Raw genomic sequence first — 10,902 nt, forward strand, 5'->3', positions numbered from 1 at the left:
CTAACGACTTAAGTTCAAGCCCTAGAACTTATGGTGGAAAGGGAGAACCAGTTCCCAAAAGTTGCCCTCTAATCCCTTCCTGTGTGTATACACACACATATATACATGGTAGCACACATCCACACGCATGCGCACACACACATCATATACACAGACACATTAATACTAAAAAAAAAAAAAAAACCTCGAGAGAATTAAATTATAAATTGATTGCCTCATGGTCCATGTGAATCAGGAAAAGAAAGACTGTAAGGAGAGATGTGCCCAATGTGATGGTCCTTCAAGGAGTTGATGTGTGGTTGGACTTCTCATGGTCCAGGCTCCTGGTGATGCCTCATGTCACAGCACTAGGGAATCTCTGAGGCTTAGCTGGGTGGCCTGTGATCAAGATGTTGACCAGGGCGAGCATCTTACTTTCCACTAGGGAAGGATCTGGTTCCCCAAGGAATCAGGTTGTTGGCAGAGTCAGCTCTTGGCAGGCCAACAGTATGGCCTCACTCTCATGCTGGTCAGCAGCAAGAGGCTTCCAGGCTTCCCTGTTCCTGTGCAGAAGAGCAAGCATAATAACTTGCTTCTTCAAACCCAGCAAGGGGAATTCCCTTACTAAACAGGCATTATAACCACCAGTATTATAATCAGAAATATCCTATAACATATATCCTATAACTTTGCCATGGTCTGTTGTCTGTTGATTAGAAGCAAGCCAAGGTCCTATCCACATTCTGCAGGGGATTACATAGGCTCAAACAGAAGGAGGGAAGAGTCCTGGGGCCATCTTGGAGTGTATCTGCCTTTGTGGCTATGAGGACACAGAGCTACTGGGTCAACGGGAGTGCCATTAAATGGATAAGCTTCATAACATGAATTCAGTTTGATGGAAGCATCTTTGATGCTAAAAGGCAGTTAATTTTTAAAATAACACAGGTTTATTCAGTTTGAACAAGCCAGGTAGGGAAAGAACCTAATTTATCTCCACTGCTCATGAGACGGTCGTACAAATTTACAGAAAACCATGAAACCTGGTCAGAAGATAGAAAAAAAAACTATATCTCTTAGGGTAGGCTGTGCTTTCTGAGGGGCTATGGCTCAGCTGCAGGTAAAGTAGTTATTTTTTTGAAAAAGCACATACAATCAATTTGTCAAATACTCCAATCACCCCCCCCTTTTTTTTTTTTACCAACACTTCACTTTAATCTTACAGATACACATGTTACTGGCCCTCTTGAACATCTACAGTCCCAGAAAATGGAAATTAAGTCACTTTTAATTAAGCTCCCTTCTTCATGTAAAATTGTTCCGTGACATTTTCCTTGGCACTGTTGTGTTTGGTTACTTAGCATAACTCTAATGAGGTGTTAGCAAATTGTACAGATACACTAGTTAGGTCAAGTCATTAAAACATTAGGGGGAAAATATCAATTTCCTGCCCCTGATTCTTTCCTTTTAATTAAAGCTCGGAGAGTCAGTGTGGAGCGCCGTCATTTTTAATAATGTTGCTTTCAGGGGCATGTTTACTCGTTTTGTTATGCTTAATGGGGTACATTTTACAGATGTTAAGAGGATGCCTTGAAGGGACAGTGGGAGGTCGTGGTTTGACAACAAAGCATATCACAGTGCTGAGGTCGGTGGGTGGCAGCTGGGTTGTTGAAGGTCTAAGGCCCGCTCTGGGCAGGGAGAGGGCGGCCTGTGTTTGCCTATTTGCTTCAGCATTCTTCGTGATCCGCTTTCTCAAATGCTTATTACGTCATTTGTTTTCATTTTCCAGAGTGTTTTAGAAGCTACGGGATGGTTATAGAGCCATTATTGTTTCTAGCTGTAATAGTTACGGCTGCCTGTGGAAACTGTATGGAAGGGGAACAAAAGAGTAAATACAAATCTCTCTTATGCACCCTTTCTCTTTATCTGTTTCCATCCCAGAGGGGATTCCGCTCTGGGCCATTGCTCAAGGTGAAGTTCCACATCCCTGTCACCATTCATTGTGACAGAACCACTGTGTCTCCCAAGAATGGCTTCATGAACTTTGGGTTATAGGTGAGTCACCTCCACTAAAATTAAGGCTGACATATTTATTTTGGAGGGCAGAGTTTCAAGTTAATGACCCCACAAATTTCCTGACACGTTAATGTACTCTTCTCATCTTTCAAATAAGGTAACGACCAAATTCTATACTCAGTCCCAAGGAAGCCATCCTTTTTCTAAATGCCTCAATGTGGTACCTGCCAGGGGACTGGAAAAACAATCTACATTAGGAAAATGGAATTAGTTCTAACTATATTATTAAGTACTACAAATCACTCTCTTGGGCCCAGTATGTTAAGCATCCAAATTATTTTTCAACCTGCTTATGTTTCCATTTCTAATATCACACACAATGTTAAAAACAAAAAAAACAAGCCTTATTACTTAAATCCATAATTTCATAATGTAAAAAAAAAAACATAGGCAGTACCTCATCGAGTGCCTTGTAGACAATTTTATGTATATAGCATACTAATTGTCTTTCTGTTGCTATTTTATGGTATTGTCATTTACTGTTGATTTAGCATCTAATGCATGTGAAATATTAAGGCAGATACAGCGGAGAAGAAAAGAAATCCCATTTCCTCAAAAAGGTTCCAATCTGGGTAGTTCCAGGACCTCATCTTTCTTAAATCCTCTCTGAGAGAATTCTTTTGACCCTGGAATGAGATTAAATTTCTAGCCAGAGGCCCAAAGCAACACAGGTCAATGCTATGTGTTCAGCTAACAGCTATAGAAGAAAGCCAGCCTCAAGACACTTAGGGCAGTTTACACAATTAGCCACAGGGGAGAAGGCAATTCCAGGCCAGAACCCTGGTCTCCAAAACCCTGGGTCTCCTTCATTTTCCTGAACTTCGATCATTTAACCAAGCAATTTGTGTAAATTGTTGTCACAAAAAAAAAAAAAAAAAAAAAAAAGTATGCTTTAGGAAACTAATAACTTCAGCTGCAAGGCACTAGATTCAAAAGGAGCTAAATTAGCCTGATCTTGTCTCTGCTGTGAGCTGCATGATCTTGGACAAGTCACTTTATCTCCTCTTCTTCAGTTACAAAGTAATGGGAGTTGAGTAACAACTTGAAGTCACTGATTTCCCAAGGGAGGCAACAGGACCGTATTGGAGCTTCGTGGCGCATTTTAAAGTTATCATGGTTAATCTTGATCTACAATCACCCAGGAAAGGGACAGACCAGCAGGACTCCGGCATGCCTGTGGGGGGTTACGTCGATGGGACTGAGATGAGAAGAACTGCCCACTATGGGCACCACCATTCTGTATAAGGGAAGAAAGGGAACTGAGGACAGGCAGCCATCCCTGCTTCCGGACGACCGGCACGCTGTGAGCACATCCCTCAGCGCCTGCAGCCATTCCCTCCCCACTGTGTCAGACTGGACCCCGGTATTATGTTTCTGTTAGAGTGCATCATCGCAGAAACAGAAAAATAAGACAGATGCCCAAGCACAAGAGCCTCTGTGTGCAGAAACCCCATTTTAACTTGCCTGACCCTGCAGGCTTAGTCATGTCCCCCCCGAGAGCTCCTGTTCCCCGAAAATTACTTGGGAAATTATTTTTCCAAATTCTCTCTGAGCTTTAAAATTTGGTAGCTGACATTTTCGCTGATAAATGTTCTATACCTTCAATCCGTGTGTTCGCTTTTAATTGTGACTTTCCATCCTTCTCGGGAACGGAACGTGGTGGGTGGCAAATAAACGCTATTGATGGATTTATTTGGCTCTTAAGGTTAATGTATTCTAAACAGGGCTTATTTAATGGGTTTGGCAAAATGTAGCCTAACACACAACAGTTCTGGGGTGGGAAGCCATGTGCTCCCATCAGGGAACTAGGAGAAAACCACCAACTCTTCCCAGAGCCAGCCAGAAAGATGCCAGATGACATGCCAGTACCATTCTTCTATGAGAGTTTCATTCTAATAGGAAAACAAAAGACAGATTCTGTCTCTGGTTAGCAGACTTCTGATCCAGCCACTTCCTGGATCTGCTCTGCAGAGGCAAAACATTTGGTGTTGGGTGCTGCTGTGTAATCATTCTGATGTGACAGCCATTTTCTTCATCCTCTCCCTGGTGGTTTACAAGATAAGTTGCCTCTGCCAGATTCTCCAGAGGAAAACACCCTTCTCTATCCTTAGAATGCCACTCTGTGTCTTCTTCAACAGTAAATTACCAAATGCTACCCTTCATGGCTGGAGAGAGCTTGTAAAAGCAGTAGAGAATTTCCCAGGAATGAGCCTCACTCTGTGACATTACTCTTGTTTGTGTTTGCTCGCAAAACAAAGTAACAATAATTATCAACAGCATAAATGCATTGAAAAGCTGACAGGTGTTTTTAATAAAATACTTTGGTATAGCATTGTTTCCAGCATTTAACATTATGTATGTCTAAGTGGTTTAATATTGTAATTAAACCTTTTACAATATACTATGAAGCATAAACATATATGAAACTTTATGATTCACATAATTCTACTCAGCCCCTAATATTTTTCTTTTGCTCAAATTAACTTTTAAGTTAACATACAAAGTATTTAGTTTCATCATGCATCTTCATTCATAAACACCATTATACTGTTTTCCTTCATCCCCTCCCCCACTGCCCTTTCTTATCCCCATTCCTTTCCTCCAACTGATTCCCTTTCTTAACTCAGTGGATCTCCCTTCTGTTCTCATATTACAGGTCGTCTTCTACCCTGGATATTTCCCACTTCCCTTAGAGTACCTTCCTCTTTTCCCATCCTAATCCTGTTTCTGGTCCCTGATCGACAGATGCACGTGAACCATGCGTCTATAAACGTGAACATGCAATGTCTCTGGCAGATGTTGACTTGAAGTCCTTTCAGGTATGTATCTTAGGAGTGTAGATTGTATGGTAGTTATATGGTAGTTCTGTTTATAGGTTTTTGGGGACCCTCTATACTCACTCCATGATGAATATACACGGTTACATTGCCTTCAGCTGTGTCTAGGGTTCCTCATTTCCCCATGTCTTCACCAGCATTTTTTGGGCAATGGTTTCTTGGTGGTTAGTCATTCTGAGTGAGGTGAGTTGTAATCTCAAAGCTGATTTAGTTTTTATTTCCATGATGGCTAAGAATATTGAACACTTCCTCAAGTATTTATTGGCAATTTGTATTTCCTCTTTTGAGTACTGTCTATTCAATTCATTGGTGCACATTTATCAGTTGATGATTTGAGGGTTTGGAAATTTACTTTTTGTGGTTCTTCATATATCGTAGGCATTAATTCCCTTTCTGGTGTGTAAATGACAACACATTTCCCATGGTGTAGGCTGGCTTTTGAGTAAATATACTCATGTTTTTTGACCTTTGGGACTACTTCCTGTGCTACTGGAATTCTGTTCAAGAAACACTTGGCTGTGTCTACATTCTGAAATGCTCCGCCTATGTTTTCCTCTAGCAGTTTTTTTCATGTTTTACCTGCAGGCTTTTTCTTCCATTTTTAGCTGATTTTTCTTTATAGTAAGTGATATAGCTCTAGTTCCATTCTATACCTGGAAATCCAATTTCCCCAGCACTGTTTGTTAAAGAGATTTGTCTTTTTTTCCAGTGTATATTTTTGACAGGTTTACCAAAAATTAGGTGGTTATAACTGTAAATTTTATTTCTGGGTCCTCTATACTATTCTTTTGATCTACATGTCTGTTTTCATGCCAATTCCTTGCTATTTTATTACTATGACTGTGTAATATAATTAGAGATCAATGACCCTTGTATTTTAAAATCTCATTCTTGCTGGACATGGTAGTATATGTCTTTAATCCCAGCACTCAGGAGGCAGAAGCAGCCAGGTCTCTGTGAATTTAAGGCTATGCCTACATAGCAAGTTCCAGGACAGCCAAGGCTACACTGAGAGATTCCTGTCTCCAAAAACAACAAAAATGCTCTTTCTTTTTAATTTTGTGTTTTAAAACACTAATAATGACCCTGTATGTATTCTGTAATAAAAGGGTATTCTATGACTTCATTATCAAGGACACTAAGAAAAAAAATTATTTTTTTTAAAGTACAAATAATGGTATAAAAAGGCTTTTCCTTCTGGTAATGCTAACTGTTAAGTGTTATGTGATGGTAGAGCGCTGAAAGCTGTAGTATAAGGTTTTTGTTCTTGGTTTTGTTTTGTTTTTATTTTCATATGGACTCTGACTTTTCTTATTTATAAATAGGCAGTGCAGCTTGTCTACTTGTTGTTTTAAATTAAAACATGAAATGGTCCATAAAACTCATATGTGATACATGTCATCTAATAAGCAGATAAGAAGTAATTATATTATGGAGACTCGGTTCATTTGACAAGAAGGCTTGGGTGAGTTGGCTGAATGGCATTATTTCTTGTGACCCTCTCAGCTCCAATACTGTTTCTTTCTTTCTTTTTTTTTTTTTTTTTTCTGTGCTTGTTGCTTCCTATTAAGCATTCTAAACATCTCATTCATGGACACCAATGTTCATCGAAATGTCATTGCCTAGAAACCTAAACACCACTTTCTATATGTGTTATCAGTCCAAATTAGCACTACCCAATTTGAGTTGTATTTTTATTTTCATGACAAGACTCCACAAGCCAATTAAAGCCATGTCTACAACTAAGGTTAGTTTCTCAAGCCTTGTGGACTGTGTTAGGGAAAGATGGATGCCTCAAGAATCTCAGTATTCTGCTAGGGAGGAATTGTAGCAGGATTCTGGCAAGTGCTCTTTCAAACTGAGTGTATATACAGATCATGCAGAATCTATAGATTGCTTTTGGTAGTATGGCCATTTTCATTATGTTAATCCTACCAATCCATGAGCACGGGAGATCTTTCCATCTTCTGATATCTTCTCCAATTTCTTTCTTCAGAGACTTGGAGTTTTTGTTTTGTTTTGTTTTTCATACAGGTCTTTACTTGTTTGGTTAGGGTCATACCATGGTACTTTATGTTATTTGTGGCTATTGTGAAGGTGTTATTTCCCTAATTTCTTTCTCAGCCCATATGTCTTTTGTATACAGGAGGGCTAATGATATTTTTGAGTTAAATTTTTATCCAGCCACTTTGCTGAAGATATTTATCAGCTGTAGGATTTCTCTGGTAGAATTTTTGGGGTCATTTATGTACACTATCATATCATCTGTGTATAGTGATACTTTGATTTCTTCCTTTCCGATTTGAATCCCCTTGATCTCCTTTAGTTGTCTTATTGCTCTAGCTAGGACTTCAAGTACTATGTTGAAGAGATATAGAGAGAGTGGGTAGCCTTGCCTTGTCTCTGATTTCAGTGGAATTGATTTAAGTTTCTTTCCATTTAGTTTGATGCTGGCTATAGGCTTGCTGTATATTGCCTTTATTATGTTTAGGAATGAGCATTGTAAATGTGCAAGCAAATAGATGGAACTGGAAAAGATCATCCTGAATGAGGCAACCTAGAAGCAGAAAGACACATATGATATATACTCACTTATAAGTGTATATTAGACATTTAATATAGGATAAACATACTAAAATCTATAGTCCTAAAGAAGCTAAACAACAAGGGGGACCCTAGGGAAGATGTTTAATCCTCATTCATAAGGGCAAACAGGATAGACATTGGAAGTAGGAGAAGACAGGGAACAGGACAGGAGCCTCCCACAGAGGGCCTCTGAAAGACTCTACCCAGCAAGATGTTGAAGCAGATGCTGAGACTCTTAGCCAAATTTTGGACTGAATAGAGGGAATCATAGGAAAGAAGGGGGAGATAGAAAGACCTGAAGGAGACAGGAGCTCCACAAGAAGACGAACAGAACCAAAAAATCTGGGCCAATGGGGGCCTGCAGAGACTGATACTCTAACCAAGAAGCATGCATAGAAAGGACCTAGACCTCTTGCTCAGTTGTAGCCCATAGGCAGCTCAGATCATGCAAAAGTTTGTTCATTTGCAAATTCAGAAGTTCCAAGGTATAGACCAAGATTACATATTTATAACAAATACCAAAGAATGCTGCCTCATGCCCTTGTTTCCAGCAGCAAAATTTAACACCAACAAGTAGCAACTAGACACACGGACACCAGGAGCTCCTAGTATCAATGGCTGGCTAGGAGGATCCATTATTAAAGCACAAAGACAAAAATGATCCAGCAACATGGAATCAAGCACATTGACTCTCTGCCCCTAAGTGTCCTCTGCACACACAGCTTCTGTTTTACTCAACTCACCCATATTCATTCCAGAATAAATTATGTGATACACTGTTTGCCATTCCATAACATAATAAAGATTACTGTGGGTCCTTGCATTCAATAACTATTCATTTCAGTGTAATGTCTATTTCAGATGTTATTTAAGACCTTGAAGTTAAAATGGGGATCTAAGCAAGAGGTTTGGCAAACTTTTTAAAGGGCTAGCCAAGTCATAAAGTCATGGATATGCACAGGGATTTATATATCCATGAAAAATTATCATTTAAAAATATGAAACCAAAAACAAAAAGTAAAATGTAAAAACATTCTTAGCTTATATATAATACAAAAATATGGGCCTCAGTCCATCGATCTTAGCTTACTAATCTAAGAATGCACAGCCATCATCCTTATCTAAAATATGACATCATTTGTTGACCTTTTAAATAAAGTGCTCTTTCAATCCTCCTTGTAATTTGATTTATTTATTTTATGTATGAGTGCTCTGTCTGCATGTATACCTGCATTCCAGAACACGGCATCAGGCACCAGGATAGATGATTCTGAGCCACCATGTGGTTGCTAGGAATTGAACTCAGGACCTCTAGAAGAGCAGAGAATGCTCTTATCCACTGAGCCACCTCTCCAGCCCTTTGGAATTTGAATGAAGCTGGGCCTATTAATAAAATTGTCCAATTTGATCTGTCCATCCACCCAGGTCTGAGTGTGGATCACTGGTCAGGAGGCACAAGCCAAAAGACCGGAAAACAGCATGAAACATAACAGTTCAAGATTCTTAAGAACTCAGAATTGAGGGTAAAATAATAATCATGGAATCATTGCTTCCAACACTCGCCTTTATGTGCTCATCATATGCCCTGCTAAGGACTGCTGAGTAGCACAATACATCTGTGACCAAGTCATCACATAGACACAGAAATGAGCTCCTGAGTGTACAAAGCACGATGAGCTTCAGGTATTCCCCAGGAGGGCGTCCAGCTATAACTCTGAAGCTGTAGCTGTACTCCACAGCTTGGCAACCACAGCTTAAACTGTTCCCAGAGTCGCAGTTTCATATGAAAACAAGGCTATTCCTCAACAGGTAGAGTCTGGAGAAGAGAGAGAGGATTGGCATGATAACCCTGTCTTTACTGCCATTATTTGCAGAACCCCACTTTGGAGTAATGACTGAACTGCAGAGTGAGTAGAAGTGTGCTGCTTACTACTGCTTTCGTGACTTCTTTTGCAGATAACAATACTGAGCCATGCGCTGCCTGACTCTGCCCACCCCATTGTTTATTTTCACAGCTTTGCCTTTAGTTTTTTTGTTTGTTTGTTTGTTTTTTGTACCTGTAGATCTTAAGAGTTATCTTGTTATCATTTGTAACCTCAACCCAAAGGAGGTAGTTTAGTGTAGCTGAACTGTAAGTCAGATGCAGTGATTGTTTTCAATCTTGTTAAAGCAATTCATAATTATGAAACCAAAATAAAAAAAGAGAACGTCTTTACTCCATGAATGGCATTCAACATACATGAGCCATTCTTGTTTATCCTAAGCTGACTCAGTGGATAGATTTAATGATCTACATGTTTAAAGACAGAAAAACACAAACCCAGAAACTTCAGCCCATTAACTGCTTAATCTCATTTGAATCTCTCTCTCTCTCTCTCTCTCTCTCTCTCTCTCTCTCTCTCTCTCTCTCTCTTCCTGATAGTTAGCAGTCTCTGCATCATGGATTTGTAAGTTATTATCTTAATTGACTCACTAGCACTTATCTATGCTGTTTGTTATCTATACTGTCAATTGTATAAGATTCAAAGGGGGGGGGAACAACAGCACACCTATCTTCAGTCAACTTTCAGAGAAACTTCATTAGATAATTAAAACACATTCAAAACTCACAAACCCCTCACCACATACCCCATCAAAATTTTTTGGTTTTCTGACTTTCTATATGTGATTAACAAACAAGTTTAAATAATGTATTCTTCAGTTTTCTGTAGTCCACATTTATACATCTTAGTATCCCCCTAAAGTGTGTATATTCTAAGGACAGACAATTTAAGTTGCTTTTGTCATTATTATGCAAATAGTAGGTATTTTTACTTGTTGACTTGTAAAAATAGATATTATGAAATTAGATTTGGGGTTTGTGGGCCAAGTCCTCCACCCTCCAAAATACTAGAGGCTACTTTGAGCTCAGTTTCTCCCATTAGACAAGGATAAAAATCACAGCTGTCCTTGCAATAGAGATCATATGAACACACGTGATGCATGTCACACATCAAGGTCACGCATATGATATGTGTGGAATGTACATACATCAAGTTCAGAGTAAGTAGTTCACACACAGTTGCTGCTGTTTTCATACTACGATGGATCTTGCATTTTCCTAAAGCAAAAAATAGCTGAGCGCCCATCTTTAGGAAGATGGCTGGGAATAACCAATAAAGTGTGCTGAAAACAAGCCTAAAGCCAATTTCCCTGCCCTTCCCATTTTCTGAAAATCTGGTAAGAAATAGTTCAGTGTGATCTTAAGTTTAAAAAAAATTAAGGATATGTATTCACTTTTAAAGGAGCCCAGAATGTGTTTTCCCAAAACAGTTTGTTCTCTGGGCACAAAGTTCCATGTATAGACCACTTTCCAGGGACACTGCCGTGAGCCTCCCAGGCAAGTCCCTGGATTGCCTTGCTCTGTGGATCACCCCCAGGAGAGCTA

General features: G+C 39.4%; 1 long non-coding RNA gene across 2 annotated transcripts in view; it reads left to right on the top strand.

Moving 5' to 3' along the window:
• Positions 1 to 3,657, top strand: part of LOC132652131 (uncharacterized) — a 77,321-nt gene extending 73,664 nt beyond the window's left edge. For both annotated transcript variants that reach the window (XR_009589614.1, XR_009589615.1), the window contains exons 2-3: positions 1,918 to 2,031; positions 3,066 to 3,657. This is a non-coding gene — a long non-coding RNA (uncharacterized LOC132652131). The remainder of the gene's footprint in view (positions 1 to 1,917; positions 2,032 to 3,065) is intronic.
• Positions 3,658 to 10,902: the final 7,245 nt, after the last annotated feature.

The sequence above is a fragment of the Meriones unguiculatus genome, chromosome 2 (genome assembly GCF_030254825.1).
Source record: "Meriones unguiculatus strain TT.TT164.6M chromosome 2, Bangor_MerUng_6.1, whole genome shotgun sequence".
NCBI lineage: Eukaryota > Metazoa > Chordata > Mammalia > Rodentia > Muridae > Meriones > Meriones unguiculatus.